Consider the following 22,780-nt stretch of genomic DNA (forward strand, 5'->3'; position numbering starts at 1 on the left):
AAATTAAAAAAAAAATTGTATCAATTATTCCAAGTGCTGGGAATGGGAATGGAGGACTTAGAGATTCAAACGATTCCTGCACTTGGGAAGTTTACAGTTTAGTAAGGGTAACAGATACAGAAAGAATTTCAGTAGAAAGAGGTAACTTCTCAGATGTAGACATCTCAAGGGCACTATGGGAGCCCAGAGACCTTATCAAAGGAGATGCCATCACAGGTGAATTCTGAAGACTGGGCCAGAGGCAGCCAGTGGAAAGACATTCCAAGCAGAAGGAACAGCATTAGCCAAAGCACGGAGGCATGAAACAGCTCAGATGTGTGGGAGCAATGCTATACTTTGAGGCATAAAACGTAAAGCAAGGAGTGCCCGAGGACAAGACTGGAAGGAAAAATAGAAGGAATGTCAAGGGGCTTGGAGTTGCTTCTCTAGGCACTGGTTCTCAAATTGCGCCTCGGGGTTCATTTTGGAAGCCAAGCATGGACAGACGTCTGAGCTCCCACCCTGCAGCTCCCCTGCCCTTCCACCAGTGCAGCTCGGCCTTGGCTGGCTTTATATATTTGGTGTTGTGCATAAAGAAAGAGTTCTGCTGTCAGAAGACATGTGCAACCAGTGCTGTACCTGACGGGGCACCATCACAGAGGAATTCGGGGCTTCAGGGATTGGGGAGAGGCTGAATTTGGGGTTTCCTCTAGTTGGCAGATGGCCAAGGAGCTCTTTCTCTCTACAGGCCAGGAAGTGGCCGTTTCATTTCCTGATTCAATTGTGTGATGAGGAAGGAAGTGGGAGCTGCTTCCTTCTTCCCGGCTGAAGGGAAGGCCGAGCTAGCTAGCCCAGCCTGCCCCACTGACCCCTCAGCCCTCACTGGCTCCACCGGCCACGCTGGCCGCATCAGCCCTCCGAGTCCAATCTCTCGAGTCCAGCCCACAGGGGCTTATCACTCCAGTGACCCTTGATACCAAGTTATGACTATGGGTCTGACAGGCCCCACCGTGCTGCCAGAACTGGACTTGCTGATGGAATCTATCCATTTGAAAGTCTTGCTGGCTCTCCCCATGACCACCATGACTCACCTCATTGATGAATAGCCCACGTAGGCCAGTCTTATCTTCCCCTCCTGCCAGAGGACCTGGCTCTTCCAGCGCTCCACACCAGGCTCCCCGGCCTGCCGGTCACTTGGCCAGGTCATGAATATTCTGGTTCTTTTACGTTCTCCACATAAACCAAGTCCCTCAGCCCCTAATCCTGACTGCTGCTCTGCGGGACACCCTCCCTTCAGGCTGCCTGACTGGTACCACCCCGGCCCCAGGAAGGCAGCCTCAGTAATTCATCCTCCAGCACCACCTTCCAAGAGTGCTTCCCAAGCCACCGCCAGACACTCACTGAGCCACGTGAAGCTGACTTTCTCCATGGGAAAGCATTAGTCCAGAGAGCAACAAACATTTCCAATGTGCATAGCATCAGCACAAATGTTTGAGGGTGCAACTCCCCGCCATAGACTGATGATGACTTACAGATTATAATCAAGTGTTACTGTGATACTCCATTGTGTACATTATTAAACATACACAAAAATATAAAGTGAATGAGTTAGAGGTAAACAGTATTTTTAAGTGCTTTATTTATTAATGGTACAAAATTTTTGCTGTCACTTTAAAAATGCAACAAGAATATTCTTTCTAAGAGGACTATAATTGAATATGTTTCATTTTTTAAAAATTAATAGACTTTATTTTGAGAGGTAGTTTTAGATTTACAGAAACATTGAGCAGAAAATACAAAGAGTTCCCATATACCCACTCAAAACCCTCCCCTCCCCAGTTTCCCAGATTAATAACAGCTCATATTGGTGTGGTACATTTGTTATAAAACAATGAGCCAATATTGATATATATTATTATTAACTAAAGTCTGTAGCCGGCATTAGAGTTCACGCTTCGTGTTGTACATTTTATGGGCTTTGATGAATGCATAACGACACGATCCACCATGACAGTATCATACACAGTAATTTCATTGCCCTAAAAATTCCCTGTGCTCCGCCTATTCATCCCTCTTCCCTGCCCCCAGCCCCTGGCAACCATAGATGGTTTTTTTTTTTTTTTAGCGGTACGCGGGCCTCTCACTGTTGTGGCCTCTCCCGTTGCGGAGCACAGGCTCCGAATGCGCAGGCTCAGCAGCCGTGGCTCACAGGCCCAGCCGCTCCGCGGCATGTGGGATCTTCCCGGGACCGGGGCACGAACCCGCGTCCCCTGCATCGGCAGGCGGACTCTCAACCACTGCGCCACCAGGGAAGCCCCATAGATCTTTTTAGTGCTCCATTATTTTTTACAACCTTGGTTTAACCCTTTGTGATAAAATTGGATTGGGAGGTCCAATTCCAAGTACACTACTGGCTTTTGAACCACGCGGCTGGCATAGCAGAAGAGGCCTCCCAACGAGTACCTGCTCCCCACGAGGAAGAGGAGCACTGGGTGCACTTAGGAAATCACAGTAATTGTTTCAGTCCCACTCACCTGTTATGTAAAGGTCTCTATTGAGGCAGGGCTCTGCCTCTGAGGTAGGAGAGCCAACTTCAAGACACTGGTTCACAAGAGACCTCCCAGCTCCAGATAATATCAAACGGCGAAAATCTCCCAGAGACCTCCATCTTAACACCAGCACCCAGCTTCACTCAATGACCAGCAAGCCACAGTGCTGGACAACCTGTGCCAAACAACTAGCAAAACAGGAACACAACCCCACCCATTAGCAGAGAGGCTGCCTAAAATCATAATAAGGCCACAGACACCCCAAAACACACCACCAGACGTGAACCTGCCCACTAGAGAGACAAGATCCAGCCTCTTCCACCACAACACAGGCACTAGTCCCCTCCACCAGGAAGCCTACACAAACCACTGAACCAACCTTAGCCACTGGAGACAGACATCAAAAACAGGAGGAACTACGAACCTGCAGCCTGCAAAAAGGAGACCCCAAACACAGTAAGATAAGCAAAATGAGAAAACAGAAAAACACACAGCAGATAAAGGAGCAAGATAAAAATGCACCAGACCTAACAAATGAAGAGGAAATAGGCAGTCTTCCTGAAAAAGAATTCAGAATAATGATAGTAACGTTGATCCGAAATCTTGGAGATAGAATGGACAATAGAATGGACAAAATGCAAGAATCAGTTAACAAGGACCTAGAAGAACTAAAGATGAAACAAGCAACGATGAACAACACAATAAATGAAATTAAAAATACTCTAGATGGGATCAATAGCAGAATAACTGAGGCAGAAGAACGGATAAGTGACCTGGAAGATAAAATAGTGGAAATAACTACTGCAGAGCAGAATAAAGAAAAAAGAATGAAAAGAACTGAGGACAGTCTCAGAGACCTCTGGGACAACATTAAACGCACCAACATTCGAATTATAGGGGTTCCAGAAGAAGAAGAGAAAAAGAAAGGGACTGAGAAAATATTTGAAGAGATTATAGTTGAAAACTTCCCTAATATGGGAAAGGAAATAGTTAATCAAGTCCAGGAAGCACAGAGAGTCCCATACAGGATAAATACAAGGAGAAATACGCCAAGACACATATTAATCAAACTGTCAAAAATTAAATACAAAGAAAGCATATTAAAAACAGCAAGGGAAAAACAACAAATAACACATAAGGGAATCCCCATAAGGTTAACAGCTGATCTTTCAGCAGAAACCCTACAAGCCAGAAGGGAGTGGCAGGACATACTGAGAGTGATGAAGGAGAAAAACCTGCAGCCAAGACTACTCTACCCAGCAAGGATCTCATTCAGATTTGAGGGAGAAATTAAAACCTTTACAGACAAGCAAAAGCTGAGAGAGTTCAGCACCACCAAACCAGCTTTACAACAAATGCTAAAGGATCTTCTCTAGGCAAGAAACACAAGAGAAGGAAAAGACCTATAATAACGAACCCAAAACAATATAGAAAATGGGAATAGGAACATACATATCGATAATTACCTTAAATGTAAATGGACTAAATGCTCCCACCAAAAGACACAGATTAGCTGAATGGATACAAAAACAAGACCCTTACATATGCTGTCTACAAGAGACCCACTTCAGACCTAGAGACACATACAGACTAAAAGTAAGGGGATGGAAAAAGATATTCCATGCAAATGGAAACCAAAAGAAAGCTGGAGTAGCAATTCTCATATCAGACAAAATAGACTTTAAAATAAGGACTATTAAAAGAGACAAAGAAGGACACTACATAATGATCAAGGGATCGATCCAAGAAGAAGATATAACAATTGTAAATATTTATGCACCCAACATAGGAGCACCTCAATACATAAGGCAAATACTAACAGCCATAAAAGGGGAAATTGACAGTAACACATTCATAGTAGGGGACTTAAACACCCCACTTTCACCCATGGACAGATCATCCAAAATGAAAATAAATAAGGAAACACAAGCTTTAAATGATACATTAAAAAGATGAACTTAATTGATATTTATAGGACACTCCATCCAAAAACAACAGAATACACATTTTTCTCAAGTGCTCACGGAACATTCTCCAGGATAGATCATATCTTGGGTCACAAATCAAGCCTTGGCAAATTTAAGAAAATTGAAATTGTATCAAGTATCTTTTCTGACCACAACGCCATGAGACTAGATATCAATTACAGGAAAAGATCTGTAAAAAATACAAACACATGGAGGCTAAACAATACACTACTTAATAATGAAGTGATCACTGAAGAAATCAAAAAATACCTAGAAACAAATGACAATGGAGACACAACGACCCAAAACCTGTGGGATGCAGCAAAAGCAGTTCTAAGGGGGAAGTTTATAGCAATACAAGCCCACCTTAAGAAGCAGGAAACATCTAGAATAAACAACCTAACCTTGCACCTCAAGCAATTAGAGAAAGAAGAACAAAAAAACCCCAAAGCTAGCAGAAGGAAAGAAATCATAAAAATCAGATCAGAAATAAATGAAAAAGAAATGAAGGAAACAATAGCAAAGATCAATGAAACTAAAAGCTGGTTCTTTGAGAAGATAAACAAAATAGATAAACCACTAGCCAGACTTATCAAGAAAAAAAGGGAGAAGACTCAAATCAATAGAATTAGAAATGAAAAAGGAGAGGTAACAACTGACACTGCAGAAATAAAAGAGATCATGAGAGATTACTACAAGCAACTCTATGCCAATAAAATGGACAATCTGGAAGAAATGGACAAATTCTTAGAAATGCACAACCTGCCAAGACTGAATCAGGAAGAAATAGAAAATATGAACAGACCAATCACAAGCACTGAAATTGAAACTGTGATTAAAAATCTTCCAACAAAGAAAAGCCCAGGACCAGATGGCTTCACAGGCGAATTCTATCAAACATTTAGAGAAGAGCTAACACCTATCCTTCTCAAACTCTTCCAAAATATAGCAGAGGGAGGAACACTCCCAAACTCATTCTACGAGGCCACCATCACCTTGATACCAAAACCAGGCAAGGATGTCACAAAGAAAGAAAACTACAGACCAATATCACTGATGAACATAGATGCAAAAATCCTCAACAAAATACTAGCAAACAGAATCCAACAGCACATTAAAAGGATCATACACCATGATCAGGTGGGGTTTATTCCAGGAATGCAAGGATTCTTCAATATACGCAAATCTATCAATGTGATAAACCATATTAACAAACTGAAGGAGAAAAACCATATGATCATCTCAATAGATGCAGAGAAAGCTTTTGACAAAATTCAACACCCATTTATGATAAAAACCCTGCAGAAAGTAGGCATAGAGGGAACTTTCCTCAACATAATAAAGGCCATATATGACAAGCCCACAGCAAACATCATCCTCAATGGTGAAAAACTGAAAGCATTTCCACTAAGATCAGGAACAAGACAAGGGTGCCCACTCTCACCACTCTTATTCAACATAGTTTTGGAAGTTTTAGCCACAGCAATCAGAGAAGAGAAGGAAATAAAAGGAATCCAAATCGGAAAAGAAGAAGTAAAGCTGTCACTGTTTGCAGATGACATGATCCTATACATAGAGAATCCTAAAGATGCTACCAGAAAACTACTAGAGCTAATCAATGAATTTGGTAAAGTAGCAGGATACAAAATTAATGCACAGAAATCTCTGGCATTCCTATATACTAATGATGAAAAATCTGAAAGTGAAATCAAGAAAACACTCCCATTTACCATTGCAACAAAAAGAATAAAATATCTAGGAATAAACCTACCTAAGGAGACAAAAGACCTGTATGCAGAAAACTATAAGACACTGATGAAAGATATTAAAGATGATACAAATAGATGGAGACATATACCATGTTCTTGGATTGGAAGAATCAACATTGTGAAAATGACTCTACTACCCAAAGCAATCTATAGATTCAATGCAATCCCTATCAAACTACCATTGGCATTTTTCACAGAACTAGAACAAAAAATTTCGCAATTTGTATGGAAACACAAAAGAGCCCGAATAGCCAAAGCAATCTTGAGAACAAAAAAAGGAACTGGAGGAATCAGGCTCCCTGACTTCAGACTATACTACAAAGCTACAGTTATCAAGACAGTATGGTAGTGGCACAAAAACAGAAAGATAGATCAATGGAACAGGATAGAAAGCCCAGAGATAAACCCATGCACATATGGACACCTTATCTTTGATAAAGGTGGCAGGAATGTACAGTGGAAAAAGGACAGCCTCTTCAATAAATGGTGCTGGGAAAACTGGACAGGTACATGTAAAAGAATGAAATTAGAACACTCCCTAACACCATACACAAAAATAAGCTCAAAATGGATTAAAGACCTAAATATAAGGCCAGAAACTATCAAACTATTAGAGGAAAACATAGGCAGAACACTCTATGACATAAATCACAGCAAGATTCTTTCTGACCCACCCCCTAGAGTAATGGAAATAAAAACAAAAATAAACAAATGGGACCTAATGAAACTTCAAAGCTTTTGCACAGCAAAGGAAACCATAAACAAGACCAAAAGACAACCCTCAGAATGGGAGAAAATATTTGCAAATGAAGCAACTGACAAAGGATTAATCTCCAAAATTTACAAGCAGCTCATGCAGCTCAACAACAAAAAAACAAACAACCCAATCCAAAAATGGGCAGAAGACCTAAATAGACATTTCTCCAAAGAAGATATACAGACTGCCAACAAACACATGAAAGAATGCTCAACATCATTAATCATTAGAGAAATGCAAATCAAAACTACAATGAGATATCATCTCACACCAGTCAGAATGGCCATCATCAATAAATCTAGAAACAATAAATGCTGGAGAGGGTGTGGAGAAAAGGGAACCCTCTTACACTGCTGGTGGGAATGTGAATTGGTTCAGCCACTATGGAGAACAGTATGGAGGTTCCTTAAAAAACTACAAATAGAACTACCATATGACCCAGCAATCCCACTACTGGGCATATACCCTGAGAAAACCGAAATTCAAAAAGAGTCATGTACCAAAATGTTCATCGCAGCTCTATTTACAATAGCCCGGAGATGGAAACAACCTAAGTGCCCATCATCGGATGAATGGATAAAGAAGATGTGGCACATATATACAATGGAATATTACTCAGCCATAAAAAGAAACGAAATTGAGCTATTTGTAATGAGGTGGATAGACCTAGAGTCTGTCATACACAGTGAAGTAAGTCAGAAAGAAAAAGACAAATACAGTATGCTAACACATATATATGGAATTTAAGAAAAAAAAAATGTCATGAAGAACCTAGGGGTAAGGCAGGAATAAAGATGCAGACCTCCTAGAGAACGGACTTGAGGTTATGGGGAGGGGGAAGGGTGAGCTGTGACGGGGCGAGAGAGAGTCATGGACATATACACACTAACAAACGTAGTAAGGTAGATAGCTAGTGGGAAGCAGCCGCATGGCACAGGGATATTGGCTCGGTGCTCTGTGACAGCCTGGAGGGGTGGGATAGGGAGGGTGGGAGGGAGGGAGACGCAAGAGGGAAGAGATATGGGAACATATGTATATGTATAACTGATTCACTTTGTTATAAAGCAGAAACTAACACACCATTGTAAAGTAATTATACCCCAATAAAGATGTTAAAAAAAAAAAAAAAAAGGTCTCTATTGAAATTCAGCTGGTAAATTTCTCTGGTCCCTGCAGTCAATAATTTATTCTTGAAAGGTTATTAGAATCTGATGCATTTTACAAGTTTAACAAAGGGCTCAGCTGTCCGCCTCTCTTCTAAAATACGTTGATAGGAAGGTTTTTAAGCAGATCTAAAATTCTTCTCCAAGTTTTCAAAGTAAATAGATATAAAGGTTTTTATAGATAATAAACTTGATTTTTTAAAAAAACAAAACCATAGGATGATGGAAATACTTCCAAATACCTCTTTTCAAAAATACTTTCTAGAGTACAAATTTCTTTTCAACGGCTGTTTCTCTCACATCATTAAAATGTCACTTTACATTAAAGGGATAGATTAAGAGAACTTATTTTTTTCTAAACTATTAAATAGGTAGCACACTGCTAACGACCATTTATCATCACAGAAAAGAAGAGCAAATTTAGAACGCTTGCCTTTTTTGAAAAGAAAAGGAATACACACACTTGAAGTTTTAAAAAGTTTTAGGTTCAGTAACATCTTTAAGTACTTTCACACAGATAATGTCTTCTCAAATTACAGATTTTCAGTCAACCCCATCTCAGATTCTACTGTTTAATTTTATTATCACTATTTTGATATGTTTTATATTTTTACATATATTTAACTTTTGTAATTTTTAAAACCTACTGCAGAAGGTTGAGTTCATCACTTGCCTGGGTCTGTGACACATTATCATTCTTCAGAATACCCTTGGGATATTTTAGCAAGTGCCCTCCTTACCTTTTAAATGGCTGTCTTCCAGATCAATCATCTTTTGACAGCATCTTCATAAAGTGTTTTTTTAAAGTGAATATCAATTTGCCACAATAAATACACAAATTCAGCCTTCCCTGCCCCCTTCCAGCATCCTCCACTTCTGCAGGTGTACAGCATGGAATAACCATCCCAGCACGGCTACACTTCCACAGGGACTCCCTGTGAATGCTGAGACTGGGAAGAAAAAGGCCCACTCTGAGTCCTGGGGGTCACCCCACTTCCTGGTTATGGTATTAAGGGTCCACTTCTCGCTGGTCCTCCAGCTGTGCCGCCTCATCTCACCGAAGTTAGGCGCCTGGATCCTTGTTACAGGAGGAGGACATTTGGAAAACCTTGTGCCTTTGGAAGCTCCTAAGGTCTTCGCAGGTACCTGCCCTGGCACCTGACCAATGAAGCAAGGCTTAATCATCCATCAGAGTCATCAGAACAAACGCCTTTCATGCCATTAAGTCCATTCCCCACATAAATAAAACCTACAGCCCACATGATCTTCCTGAGACACTTACTCGGGACCTGCCTGCCAGTTGTGAGTTTCAATCCTCGTACCTTCCTCACTGCTCCTGTAGGGGCACCAGAAACCAGCAGTTGGATCAAACTCCTCTGGACTTGTGCTCCCTGCCACCACCCTTTCCTGCCCCCTGTGCTGGACACTGAGGGTTAACTGCCTTTCAGTTCCTCTTTTATGTGAAGGGACATGATGTCAGGTCCCCGGGAAACATCGGTTAGTGAACAGCTGTGCCTGCCTGTGCTGGCCATTTTCCATTCCTCCCTCCAGTCCTGGGGGGCTGACCTGTGCGGACAGCATGGCAGGTTTCCTTGTCCTCTGGCTCCTGACTGGGTTCACGTGGTGGTGACACTGGCAGGAGAGAAGTCAGGGTATTTATGGCTCCAGTCCCACCCCAGGGTCACCGTGGCTTGACACCATTCTTCATCTGAAGGTCACAACTCCTGCCAGCAGCCCCCTCCCAGAGCTGAAGCTACCCTCTCACATTCTGTCCCCTTCAGGCCTGGGGGCAGTAATGGCAGCGTCCCTTGTTCCTTTTCCTAAACACCTTTGTAAACAATTCCTTGATTAAGCTTTCCTATATTACCTCATTTGAGAAGATTTCTGTTTCCTGATGGAAACTGCCTGCTGTACTGTCCAAACAGCAGCTGTGGTGTAATGCCACTCTTTTGTTCTTGATGTGATGCTGGGTCAAATAGGAAAATGGGGTGAGTAATGAACAAGGATGAGGATAAGAACAACAATAATCATGAACTTTTCTTGAGTGCCTGCTAAGAATCAGACACCATGTGTATTCTTTTACATGCGTGAACTCATTTGAACCTCACGACACTTTCATGAGGAGAGTGGTAGGCAGCCTCTAGTGACTCCAGTGACCCCTGACTGCTAATATTCACACCCTTGTACTACACCTTCACCCCAAGTGCAGGCTGGATTTAGTGACTTGCTTCTAATGGCTAGAATGTGGCAGAGCAATGAGATGTCCCTTTCAAGATTACAAAAAGACTGTGGTTTCCATCTTGGGTGCTGCCCGTTGCTCACTTACTCTGAGGGAAAACAGTTGCCACGATGTGGGCTGACCTATGGAGACATCCATGTGGCAACGAACTAATGTCTTTAGCCAACAGCCAGTGAGTGAACTTGAAAGTGAATCCTCCTCCAATCAAGCCTTGAGATGACGGCATCCTTGCAAGAGACCCTAACCCAAAACACCCAGCTAAGCTGCACCCAGATTTCTAACCTCTAGAAATTATGAGATAATAAGTGTGTGTTGTCTTAAGTCATTAAGTTTTGAGGTAATTTGTTACACGGCAACTGATAACTAATACAAAGGGATGCCATTTTTATCCTCTCTTTAGAGATACAGAAACTAATGCTTAGCCACCTGCTCCAGCTCATGCAATTAGGAAATCGAAGAGTCAAGACAAAAAACCTGACAGAGAGTCTGTGCACTTAACCATTACACTTATGGCCTCCTGATGAAACAGTCTATGAAGGGAATTTAAGTGTTTATAAGAATTAGCTATTTCCATTCTTCAATGTTGTCATTCAAAGTATAAATTGGTATCACGTTTTGGAGAGCCATTTGGCAGGATCTATCAAAAGGTGCAAACCCTTCCACCCTGCACCTTCACTTCTAGGATGCTAATTTACAGACGGACACAGGTGTGCCGGCATTTAAGCGCATGAATCTTTATTGTGTATTTCTAAAAGGCAAATAACTGGAAGCAACATAAATGTCTGCTAATAGGGGATTTGGTTGGATTATGATTCATCATACAGTGAAAGACTACATAGCTATTAAAAAGAATGAAGTAGATTTATATTTAGGGAAATGGAAAGGTAAACCTATGTATCTACAGTAGGTAGGATTCTAGGATGGTCCCAAGATTTCTACTCCCGGTACACACATATTTTCTCCAAGTTGTTCAATCAAGCACTAATATAGATGCTGCTGTAAAGGGATTTTGTAGATGTACTTAAGGCCCTAAATTAGTTGAGTATAAGATAGGGAGATTGTGCTCAATGGACCTAATGTAATCAGCTGAGCTTTTAAAAAGGATTGAGATTTTCCTGGTAAAAGACACTGAAAGTGTGAGAGGGATTCAATGTGAGGGAATTCTCCATTGCTGGCTTTGAAGATGGAGGAAGCTAGAATGCAGGTGGCCTCTAGGAGCTGAAAGCAGCCACTTGGTGACAGCCAGTAAGTAAATGGGTACCGTAGTCCTATCACCATAATGAACTCAATTCTGCTAATAATGATTTGAATGAGTTTGGAGGTGGATTTTCCCCAAAGCCTGCAGAGAAGTACTCAGCCCTGGCTGAAACCTTGATTTCAGACTGTGATGCCTTGAACAGAGAACCCAGTCATGCCATGTCCAGACTTCTAACCTACAGAACCATGAAATAATAAATGGATGTTGTTTTAAGCTGCTAAATTTATGGAAGTTTGTTATATAGCAACAGAAAAACAATGCAATAGATTATTTAGTGGGAAAAGAAAGGCAAATTACAGAAGAAAAGGTGTAATATGGCCCCATTTATTTGGCTTTTCATAAATATTTGCTGATTTTTTTAAAAATTAAGGATATATAGGAAAAATATGGAGAAGAATATTTATCCTACTATTACAGTGGTTATCTCTGGAGAATGGGATTGCAGGAGTCTTTAGCCTTCCATACCTATGCTTATGGAATACCTGAATTATTTAGAATGAGAATATATTTTTAATAAGGAAAGAAGATGATTAAATTTGCTAGCTTGGACTAAGGCTTAAATTCATCACACCCAATTCTCACTGTCTTAAGTTTTTTTGGAATAAGGTGTGATACTAAGCACACCCTGATTCTCTGCAGCACCCCTTGACCTAGCCTGGTGCTCTTGTCCCATATAACATTCTATGTTCTCCCTGCATTAAGTCAGAAGAGAGAACCCAAATCACTTGTCAGTATAGAGCCTTTAACCAGATATACCTGAACCCCAAGAAGTCTGTTCAAAGATCAATAAGTTTTCTTCTTTTGCTATTTGGTACCAAGGAACCTGTATGCTAGTCAATTCAGGTCATTCGCACCAGCAGAAGCTCAGAGGTGGAACAAACACAAGAAGTAGGGTCAAGAGACAGTATGCACAGTAGTTAGAGTCAGGGCGTTGCTGTCAAAATAATCTGGATTCTGATGTTCACAAGTTGAGTGATCTTGGGCAGGTTGCCTAAGTTCTTTAAGTCACAGTTTCCTCATCTGTAAAATGGCGACAAATATCTATTCAGTTAATTTGCCTTGAGAATTAAATGAGATACTATATGTAAAAGGACCTAGCTTAATGCCTGGTATATTCATTCATCCAGTGGTCATGAGTACTAGAAATGTGCCAGGTGTTGGGAGTACTGTGGTGAACCAGTTGCCTTCACATGCCCCTCCCCCCAAAGGGGACTACTGCCTTGGGGGAGGGGTGAGGAGACAGGCATTTAAAAAGTAATTGCAATAAACAAATAATTGTTATAAGAGGGGAAGTTCTAAAACACCACAGGCCTAGTTTAGAGGTTAGGGTGAGTCCCAAAATGGTAGCTCTGAAATGATAAGCACATATATATCATTAATAATATTGGGTTCTGGTAAATTTGTCTTAATTTTGCCAATCTCAATGTCCTTCTATCTCCCTCCCTTTTCCTTCTTTCCCAAGATCATTATAATATTCCTAGCCTAACTTTGCCTTCAAGCAGCATTCAAGAAGTCATTTTTCTTCATTCATTTCGAAGTGCCCATGACTGCAGAGGTTTCGCATGATACCTTTGCCTGGTGCCTGGTAATAACTTCATTCATTTTTTAAAAAAATAATTTTTTTTTTTTTATTTTTGGCCGCATTGGGTCTTCATTGTCGCACACGGGCTTTCTCTAGTTGTGGCAAGTGGGGGCTACTCTTCATTGCGGTGCACGGGCTTCTCATTGCCGTGGCTTCTCTTGTTGCAGAGCATGGGCTCTAGGAGTGCAGGCTCAATAGTTGTGGCTCACAGGCTCTAGAGTGCAGGCTCAGTATTTGTGGCACACGGGCTTAGTTGCTCTGTGGCATGTGGGATCTCCCCAGACCAGGGCTCAAACCCATGTCCCCTGAATTGGCAGGCGAATTCTTAACCACTGTGCCACCAGGGAGGTCCCCTAACTTCATTCTTCATTTTGTATCTTTTTTTTTTCCCCCCTCTTTGGCCAAGCTTTGTGGCTTGTGGGATCTTAATTCCCCGACCAGGGATGGAACCCCAGCTCTCAGCAGTGAAGGCGCAGAGTCCTAACCACCGGACCACCGGGGAATTCCCTCAGTATCTTAATTTTAAAGTATAATTTAACATCACGCAAGGGAAGAAGGTATCTGTTGTAGAATTTTAGGTTTTGATCTTTTTAAGATGAAAATTTAACTTTTTCAACTTGAAATTATTTGAAACTTACAACTAAGTTGTGAAAATAGTAAAAAATGTTTCCATGTACCCTTCACTCAGCTTTCCTAAATGTTAACAACTAACATAACCATAGCCCACTCACGGAAACTAGAAAATTACCCCTGATAAAATACTATTCAGGTTTTGACCTTACTGAGAGAAATGCTGTCTGAGGAGAGAGAGCCAGGGGACTCTGGACAACTGATCACTGACTTTATAGGTGACTTAAAACAGTAGACAATTCAGAATACCATTTATTTTTGGCTTCCAATGATGAAATAATGGGAACGGACATATATTTTATCTTCCTAATTTTTTTTGTGTACGAATGCAAAATTTTTATGGATTCTTGAAAGACACACACTCCAGAGAGTTCTTATCCCAACCAACATTTCATCAATTCCTTAGAAGTTGCCAGGAGCTCTACTGGGCTTTGGGGAATTAAAGATAAGTAAAAATTCCTGTTCCACTTGTGTGCCGCTACTCTGCTTACCTTTAGAGGCACTATCACATTTAATCCTTACAACAATCCTAAGAGGTAAGAGCTATTGTTATCCCTATTTGACTGAAGCAAAAATTGAGGCTTAGAGGGCTGATAGGAGCCAGCTCCTGGACTTAACTTCCATGATACACAGTGGTAAGTGCTACTGACTTTTTTTTTCCAAGTCTGGAATAATATACTGATATATGAAATCAATGGTCTTCATTTTATATAAAACACAGCAAGCATATGCGTATCACTATAGAAATGGTTGAAAAAGAAAAGCTTCGAATGATGAAACACGTAATGAACCTTTAAAAGATGGGTACACTTAGGGACAAATTTTGTCGCTGGAAAGTTTATCCATGTTACCGACCTCTTTCCCAGAAGAATTATTGTATCTGTTAAGAGCATGCGTGTCAAGGTACAAGTATGCACATGGAAACTGGCATAGGAGCAGACAGCCTAAAGTCGAGGATGAACCACCTTTTCAGCCTAGGACATCAATTCTGAAGTGCCTATGTTCCCACCTTTTCTGCTTTTATTTAAGGGGATACGCAGCCTTGATATTTTAACAATATGATTAAATGGTTATTATATCGATCGTAACTTGTTCTTTTCAAACGCACACGTTCTAACACCTGTGTCGTCTTAGTGTGTATTAACTTTTCTTTGGAGCCTGGAGATGGCGGCTTTCAGAGCCGGTCAGTAACAGCTCCGGCAACAGAGTAGAGCTTCAGCTTTCTCCAAATGTTTGCTGTTGATGCCACCGTATTTGAGGATGTGGGTGGCTGATGACAAATCCATCCCCACTAAGAGCAAAACCATTCAATCCCAGCCGATTCTTGGTGCTGGTGGGAGGCGGAGGGGGAGGGGCGGGCATCTCTACACGAAAGGAGTAGCAGTGCTGTCCCCACGCAGTGTTCAGGAAGACATGTGGATGGACCCTGGGCCTCTGTGGGCGCCACTCCATTTTAAAATTTATTTTTAAGTTGAATTTCTATTTAAGATGTCTCAAAGCAGGCCCCTTCTTTTGAGAACAGAGGAGAAGGCGATGAGAAAAGGCTTTCCCTCGGGGTTGGGGGGTAACCCCGGCAGCGGGAAGCTGGAGAGCTTGCAGTCCTTGGGGGAAAGGGCCCTCGGCTGGACACCCCTTCCAGTTCCCGCTCCTCTGCAAACACAGGGGAGGGAGACGGAGCGACACACGAGCCCCAGACTCCTAACCGCCCCACAACTGCCACGTTCCTCCAGGGTCCCGAGGCCACGGGGCGCAGAACCTCGGCAAGGGGCAGCGCGGGCGCGGCGCGCAGACAGGAGGGCGAAGGGCAGACGGCTGCCTCGCCGCGCGTCCACATGTGGCAGGGCCGCTGGGGGGTGGGGACCGGCAGCCGAGGGGGAGGGTTTACATCCCAGCGAAGTTCCCGGATGGTCGCAGCCTCCCGGCGCTGAGCACTTTTCCTGCCCGGCTGCTCAGCCCTACGGACTGGGGAGAAGTTTCCCAGAAAAAAATGCCCGGCGCGCCGCGAGGCCCTGGAGCCCCACGGAGCCGCTGCGCGGTAAGGGACGCGCCGCCGCCGCCACCGAGGGCGCGACCGGGTTCCGGGGACTCAGGGCAACGCCCGTGGAGACCCTGGCAGCCGCCGGGGACCCCGGGGAGGGGCTGGGCGGCGCGGCGCGGCTCGGCGCCGGGTGGGCACGGGCGGGGGCCGCGGGGACGTCGGGGCTGCGTCCGCTGCGGGCGGGGGCGCGGGCGTGTGGTCTCCTGGGGGGCTCGACTCGGGTCCGGCGGCTCGCGCGTCCTGCCGGCTGGCCGGCGGGCGGGGGAAGAAGGGGCCGCGGACCGATGGGCTCCGGACGCGGGCGCCTCTGGGGCTGGGCGCGCTGCTTGGCTCCGCCGAGCCTGGGGCCGCCCGGGGGGCTCGGCCCCGCTCGCGCTGTGGGTACCCGGGGCAGGGGCTTCGCGGGGATGCGCTGGGGCGCGTCTTCCCCCTTGCTCCCCATCCCCAGCGCCGGCGGATGGGGACTTTCGGGCATCCCCGGGGCCAGTTCCTGCTCTGGAGCCGCTTCGCTTTCTTCGCTGGGGAATCGTACCCATCCCGCAACTCGGCTTCCCAAACTCTCTTCCCGCCGGGTGCCCCAGGCTGCTGCTCGCGCAGTGGGCGGTGTAGACGCGCGCGTTCGATGTGTGCAGTGACCTTAGAGGACTTATAGTCCCCGTCAGCGATTTTCTCCCGGGGCCTCTCCCGAACTTTCCGGACAGCTTCACTGCAGTCTCATTCCCTCTACATTTTCTTTTTAAAATAGAACAGTTAAAGAACGTTGCAAGGGTAAGAGAAACCAGCTGACCCAGTCAGGGGGACCCTAAATCTTCAACTCGTGTTTAGACTTTGAACTCTTTGAGATTAACAAAGGGTGCTTCTGCGAGGGGCCCAGCCTGGCCAGGTCCTTGGTCCTGCTCAATCCCGGAGGAATACATATTCCTTCCTGGGCCACCGGCTCCTGACTTTATCTCAGTTCTCTGGGAAGCCTCTCAGGTTGTCAGCAGTGACTGGATGGACTTGGTACCTTTTTCTGAAAATTGCGTGTCACTATTGTCCCCTGCATGGTCACTGGACCCCACCCCCAATCGCTGGCCGTGGGTAGTCCCAGACTTTAGGCGGTGCAGCCGCGGAGCCCCTGGACAGAGTCCCGCCCTAGGTGGGTTTTCTTTTGCCAGTTTCCCAAGGCAATTCCAAAACAATACTGCAGCTTCATTTTGAGTCATTGGCATATTTTTTCCTCCTCAAAAAAATGCCTTTTTCTCTAGCGGATAAAATAACTCCGAAGAATTTTCCTTTTCAGTTTGCATAAAATACTTTTTGACTTCCGGAGGTGAGAGATCCCGCATAGGCCAGCAATATTTACATCTTAATCCCTCTTTACAGTGCTTACAACTCTGCCTTCACTCTTGCTGTGTATCTTTACCTGCCTGACATCCCCACAAGGTTGAGTTTCTCAGGGACCAAATCCGCCGCCACCTGTAGGAGCCCATTACCTGTTGAGTGGAATTGTGCAGACTAGACTCTGCAGATGTTATTAAAACATTTTAATATCATCTTCTTCCTTGGGACCTACCCAACCTCTGCCATCATTTTGGCTCCCTGAGCAGCACATAAGCTCTTAGGTTTGTGTGCTGTAGAACAGAGAGATTTGTAAGCAAGGTAACATCAGATTCTGGTACACTTAGAGACAATGAGATTACTTCCAGGTGGAGAGATTCATGCCTTCTTTCATTTGTTTGTTCATTTCAGCAATTAAGTGTCTACTGTGTGTTCAACCACTTTTGGCCCCTTAGGCATATCATGCATATTGTGTACCTTGAGCCTCACTTATCTCATCCAAGAAATGGGGTTGATAACCTTTGCTTTTCCTCCATCTCATCGTGTGAGGATCAGGTGGGATAATGGCGTGTGAAACAGCAAAAAGCAGCACAGCACAGGGCACTGGAGGGCCACACAGACACAATAAAGGGCTAAAGTTGTGGGACAGGGGCAGTGAGGAGGTGGGATGCCTTTACTTTTTAAACGCACTGCCTTAGTTGCTCTGGCCAGGGATGAGCCCGCTTTTGTGGGAAGTATTTGTTACTGGGTCTGCGTCACTGTCTTAGATATTTCAGGGTGTTCCTCACTACGGTTGTAATTTTAGGAACATACATGGTTTTTACAGTGCACATCAGGAGAACAGAATTAAAGAAAAGTGCCTTTTGTTGTTGTTGCTGTAACCCCTTCAGTTTTCAGCATCTGTTATTTGGGATTGTGTGTCCCAGAGCCGTCATCTTCCGGAAGCCTGCCCTCCCGTGAGGTCTACCAAATTCCTAATGATTTTCATACAGAGGTTTCTCTGCCACTGTGACCCAGCAATCCACAATTATGTTGCAGTGCTGGATGGTTTGTTAGGCCTTGTGAATAGCCAGGACCCACGTATGTGAATCGGCTCACAGTTGAAATCAAGCAACATGCTCATTTGGCATTGAGGGTCCCTTTTAGGGGTCACTGTTGTGCCCTGTGCCAGGGTAGAAGGGGAGACCTAGCTCAGAAGCAGATGGGGTTTGGTCCCTGAATGCTTACCTCCTGGTAGAGATGAGACATGGTTTTGAACAGCAGGAATGCAGGGTAGAATGTGGTAAATAAGATGAAAAAAAGGTACAGAGCAAATACAGGGAATTTAGAGGAAAGTGAAATTACTTCCAGCTGGTGGGAGTCAGTCTTCCCTCATTTGTCTATCTAACGAGTATCTACCAAGTGTCTTCCATGTGCCAGGCATGGGAAGATTCATAGGCACGTGTACATTGTGTTCCATCTTCCCTGCTCCAACTGAGGAGCAGTTCAGTTTCCTCCTCCCTGGGAGAAATGAATACTTCCTTACCGGCCTCATTGCCCAGCCCAACATTTATCAGTTGTTCTCACCTTGTAGGGATTACGGTCAGGTTAGAATAATTAACTCTGCCTTTTATACTTGGAAGTAATAAAAACTCTGAGGCTCACCATATTCCCCAGAATACCTTCCATTAGTTGAGAAACGCTATCTACCTAATACGCTTTAACCAGTATTGAAGTACGCTGGTCCTTAGGCATGGGTGTGACTTAAAAAGGCTTGATTCTGTAAGGCTGGGGTGAGGCCCAGGAATCTATTTTTGAAAGCTCCCCCAGGTGATACTGATGCACTACCACCTGCAGAGTCCCTAAAGGTAAAACCGTGAGCCAGGGGGTCAGGCAGATCTTCCATTCCCAGCTCTGTCTTCCACATGTTCTGCGACTTCTGTTTCTTTATCTTTAAAATCGGAGTACTGTAACCACCTGTACTACGGGGTTGTTCTGAGGGTCGGATGAAGTCATGGATGTGAATCACTTGGCGGATTATCCAGGACATGCTGCTGCTAGGTATTTGTGGGCCATTATTATTATTATTTTTCTTCAGCGAAGACAGCAAAAGAGATGATTTATTGTACACATGTTACATTCAGCCACAGCTGAGAACAGAACTAGTCCAGAATGTCACAAGTCCAGGGCAAAGGACTGAAAGGGACCGTTTTGATACCAGCAAGATGGGCCTCTCAGAGGTGGTCGAGGTGATCAGAATGGCCATAAATGTTCTGGATCCATTGAGACAAGTTCTAGACAGTTGGCATGCAGTCCGACGACTTGTACCAGCGTGCCTGGCCTCTGGCTTCCCTTGTTTCTGCTCCTGTGGCTTCCATGGGTGTACGAGTTTACTTGGACCTCTGCCCCATCTCTCTTCTTTTGCGCTTCAGCCTGCGCCTTTGCTTCTTCCTCCACCACCACCTCCTCTGCTTCTCCCCAAACTATCCTTCCTCTCCCAACAGCTCTTGGGCACCCTTGAGAACCCAGTGATCCAGAACGATGGCGGCCTTCCCTTGCCACGTCTACTCCCACAGTCTCCAGTTCTTACAGCCTCAGCCCACTGGCAGGGACTGCTCGCCTTCGCTCGTGGTGCGGAGGTTTCTCAGAAGATGGCGCCAAGGCCGAGACTGGGGGTCATTGTTATCATCAGTGTTAATTTGCGCAAAACACTGTGTAGGTATTCCTCTTCCCATATGGAAATTAAAAAAGAGCCTAAACATAGGAACTGCTTTTGTATATAAAGTAACACATAACGATCCCTCAGCTGTCTGTAGTTTATTGAGCATTTCACACTGATCACCTCATGTATTCTCTCAACAGCTGAGGAGGAGGGATATCACAGAGGAGAACATCAGTGTGGGGGGTGAGGGGAGGGCTACCAGCCGGTGGTATCTGCTTAGCCAATCAAGCTACTTTGTTGAGACGACCAGGGCAGATAAAGGGCCAGGGGAAGAGAGATGTGCTACTTTCCTGTCCCTTTGGCACTAGGAAGTGCTGGGGTAACATGTTGTGGTGGTCGCACAGGGGCCCTCATCCGTGTGGGGTGACCAGGGGGACCGCCTGTCCCAGGCCAAGCTGCTTTGGTCACAGGTAGAGCGCCCACGCCCACCGGATGGGAGCAGCTCTGCTCTCGTGTTCTCTGGCGGCCAGGAGTCAAGAAACGTTGGCTGATTCCTGGGGAGCCGCTCAGCATTGCAGCCTTCAGGTCAGGCGTCCATACTTGGTGAGAAGTCAAAAATAATTGACTTTGCTAATACTCAATAAAAGGCGAACGTAGCTAAAATAAACAGGCAAAACAATCACCTACAATTTTCATTAGTTTAGAAGCTTCAGAAACATGGTTCATATTGTAAAACCATGTTGCTGTGATGTTATACAAGTAGTCATCCCTTGGTGTCCGAGGGGCATTGGCCCAGGGCCCCCTGTGGATACCAAAATCTGCAGATGTATAAAAATCTGCTGACTATAACAAAAGCTGCTGACTATAACATTTTAGCATTGCCTACGAGGGATATATTGTTTCTCTTCTAATAAGCCATCTTTCCATTGTAACTCAGTAACTTCCTTTTAATTTCCTTTTATTGCTTAGTTATATTAATTTAAGTGAATCAGATTTTCAAAGCTTTCTGTGATCTGGCCCAAGCTTTACAAAATCTCTCCTTCCTTTCCTTCCTTCCTTCCTTCCTCCCTCCCTCCCTCCCTCCCTTCCTCCCTCCCTTCCTCCCTTCTTTCCTTTCTTTAACATTACCACTTACTGTGTGTCATTTAATTGAATCATTTAATAGTCACACAGCCCCGTGAGGTAGATTCTATACATGTATGTGGAGCCTGAGACTGAGAGAAGTTCAGTAACTTGCCCAAGGTCACACAGCTAGTGACAGAACTAGTATTCAAGCCTGGGGCAGTCTGATTCCAAGCTCTGCACTTTTAACCCTTAACTTCACCTTCTGCTGTATTATACACGACTTTTCATTGCTGTGGACTCCAGCCAAAGATTCTTTTCCATTCCCATCTGTATGCCTCTGCTTTGCCATTTCTTCTCTTGACACTGCCCTTCTCCTCACTTGTATGTTGAATCCTATAGATTCTTCATATTGGCCACAAGTACTGGTTGAGAAGAAAAATAGCAGACTTTGTTAATACTCAATAAGAGAAGAATACAGCTAAAATAAACAGGAGACACAATCACCTACAAATTTTGTTAGTTCAGTGGCTTCGATGAACATGGTTCACATTGTAAAAACATGCTTCTTAAGAAAAGTCGAAACGCTGTCTTCTTCTGGAGCCGATTCATCCCTCTTCTTAGTAAATTCTCATTGCTGTCTGTTTGGGCCTCACCTGTGGCTCGGAATCCACTCTATTCCGTATTGGAGTCAGTTGCATGTGTTTTTTTCTCCCTCATTAGATTGTAAACTCTTTGAAGGAAATAACTTAATTTTTTTTTTTTTACATTCTCTCAGGAACAGTAGGTTCTTGTATAGTAGGTTCTCAATTAATGTTTGTTGAATGACAGTTTATTTCCACCACTCTGGTTGTAAGGTTTGAGGTGAGTGAATTTTTTACGAAGGCAAAATCGATTTTGATTTTGGCTTCTGAAGATGCTGGGAAACAAGTTTCATCCTAAGAGTGATTTCATCCTTCACCATGATTGATATGTATAATACATTACTTTTCATCACATACATAATTATCTTTAAATGCTGTTTATCTTTATTTCTTCCAAACTGAAAAATAACAATGATCCTAATAATAAAGGAATGGGATTTTGTGTTCTTGTGGGGAATGTGGAAATTATTATTGTAGAACCTAAGAAGTAACATTTCCTGATCTAATGCCTGTATGTGGTTCATTTCCACATTAGTGAGTGTTCAGGCTCTCCCACCCACGGATTTTCCATCTTTTTCTTTGAGCTAAGAGGTGATGTACAACTTGAGAAAGGAGTTTAAGCAAAATTGAAGGACATTAGCCTCTCCCCAGACTGCCACAGACTCCTTTGTATTTGGAGGATAAATAGTTCTCTCAGGTAAGAGGTGTCTGCAGGAGGAAGGAAATGGTGAATAAAATGGAAAATTGAGGGCCAAATAGTTTCCTTGGCCAGAGGAGTCGATTACGATTTAAAATAAAAGTTAATTTTACATATGTTCTATTTTTCTTACATAGGCAATACACACACACACACACACATATATATATACACACACACATTTACATTATTTAAATATATATTTTCTTTCATAGGCAATACTTGGTTACTTTAAATACTGAATATGTAATGTGTACACCTTACCTCATTGTAACAGCTAAACACAGTTTGATTACATTCCTCCTATTCTCCCTCCTCCACCCCACATGTTTGAGACTGGGTTATTTGCATTTTGCTTGCCTGATAGTTTTAGCGTTTCTTGGACATATTGCTACTATGTTCTTAATAGTTGCATGGCATTCTGCTGTCCGGCTGGATATATTTTCCTGTTCAACGACCATCTTCTCATCTGTTAGCTCTTGCTA

The 22,780-nt window shown here is 43.8% G+C and overlaps 1 protein-coding gene across 4 annotated transcripts in view; it reads left to right on the top strand.

The window, feature by feature from the left end:
• Positions 1 to 15,771: 15,771 nt before the first annotated feature.
• The window catches only part of WIPF1 (WAS/WASL interacting protein family member 1), a 114,657-nt gene continuing 107,648 nt past the window's right edge, over positions 15,772 to 22,780 (top strand). For 2 of the 4 annotated variants that reach the window (XM_073807551.1, XM_073807554.1), the window contains exon 1: positions 15,793 to 15,928. The gene's annotated coding sequence lies outside the window, so the exon portion shown is untranslated. Of the gene's footprint in view, positions 15,929 to 22,780 lie in introns of all 4 variants that reach the window. The other 2 variants (XM_019922541.3, XM_073807552.1) reach the window with 2 other exon arrangements.

The sequence above is a fragment of the Tursiops truncatus genome, chromosome 7, assembly GCF_011762595.2.
Source record: "Tursiops truncatus isolate mTurTru1 chromosome 7, mTurTru1.mat.Y, whole genome shotgun sequence".
NCBI classification, from domain to species: domain Eukaryota; kingdom Metazoa; phylum Chordata; class Mammalia; order Artiodactyla; family Delphinidae; genus Tursiops; species Tursiops truncatus.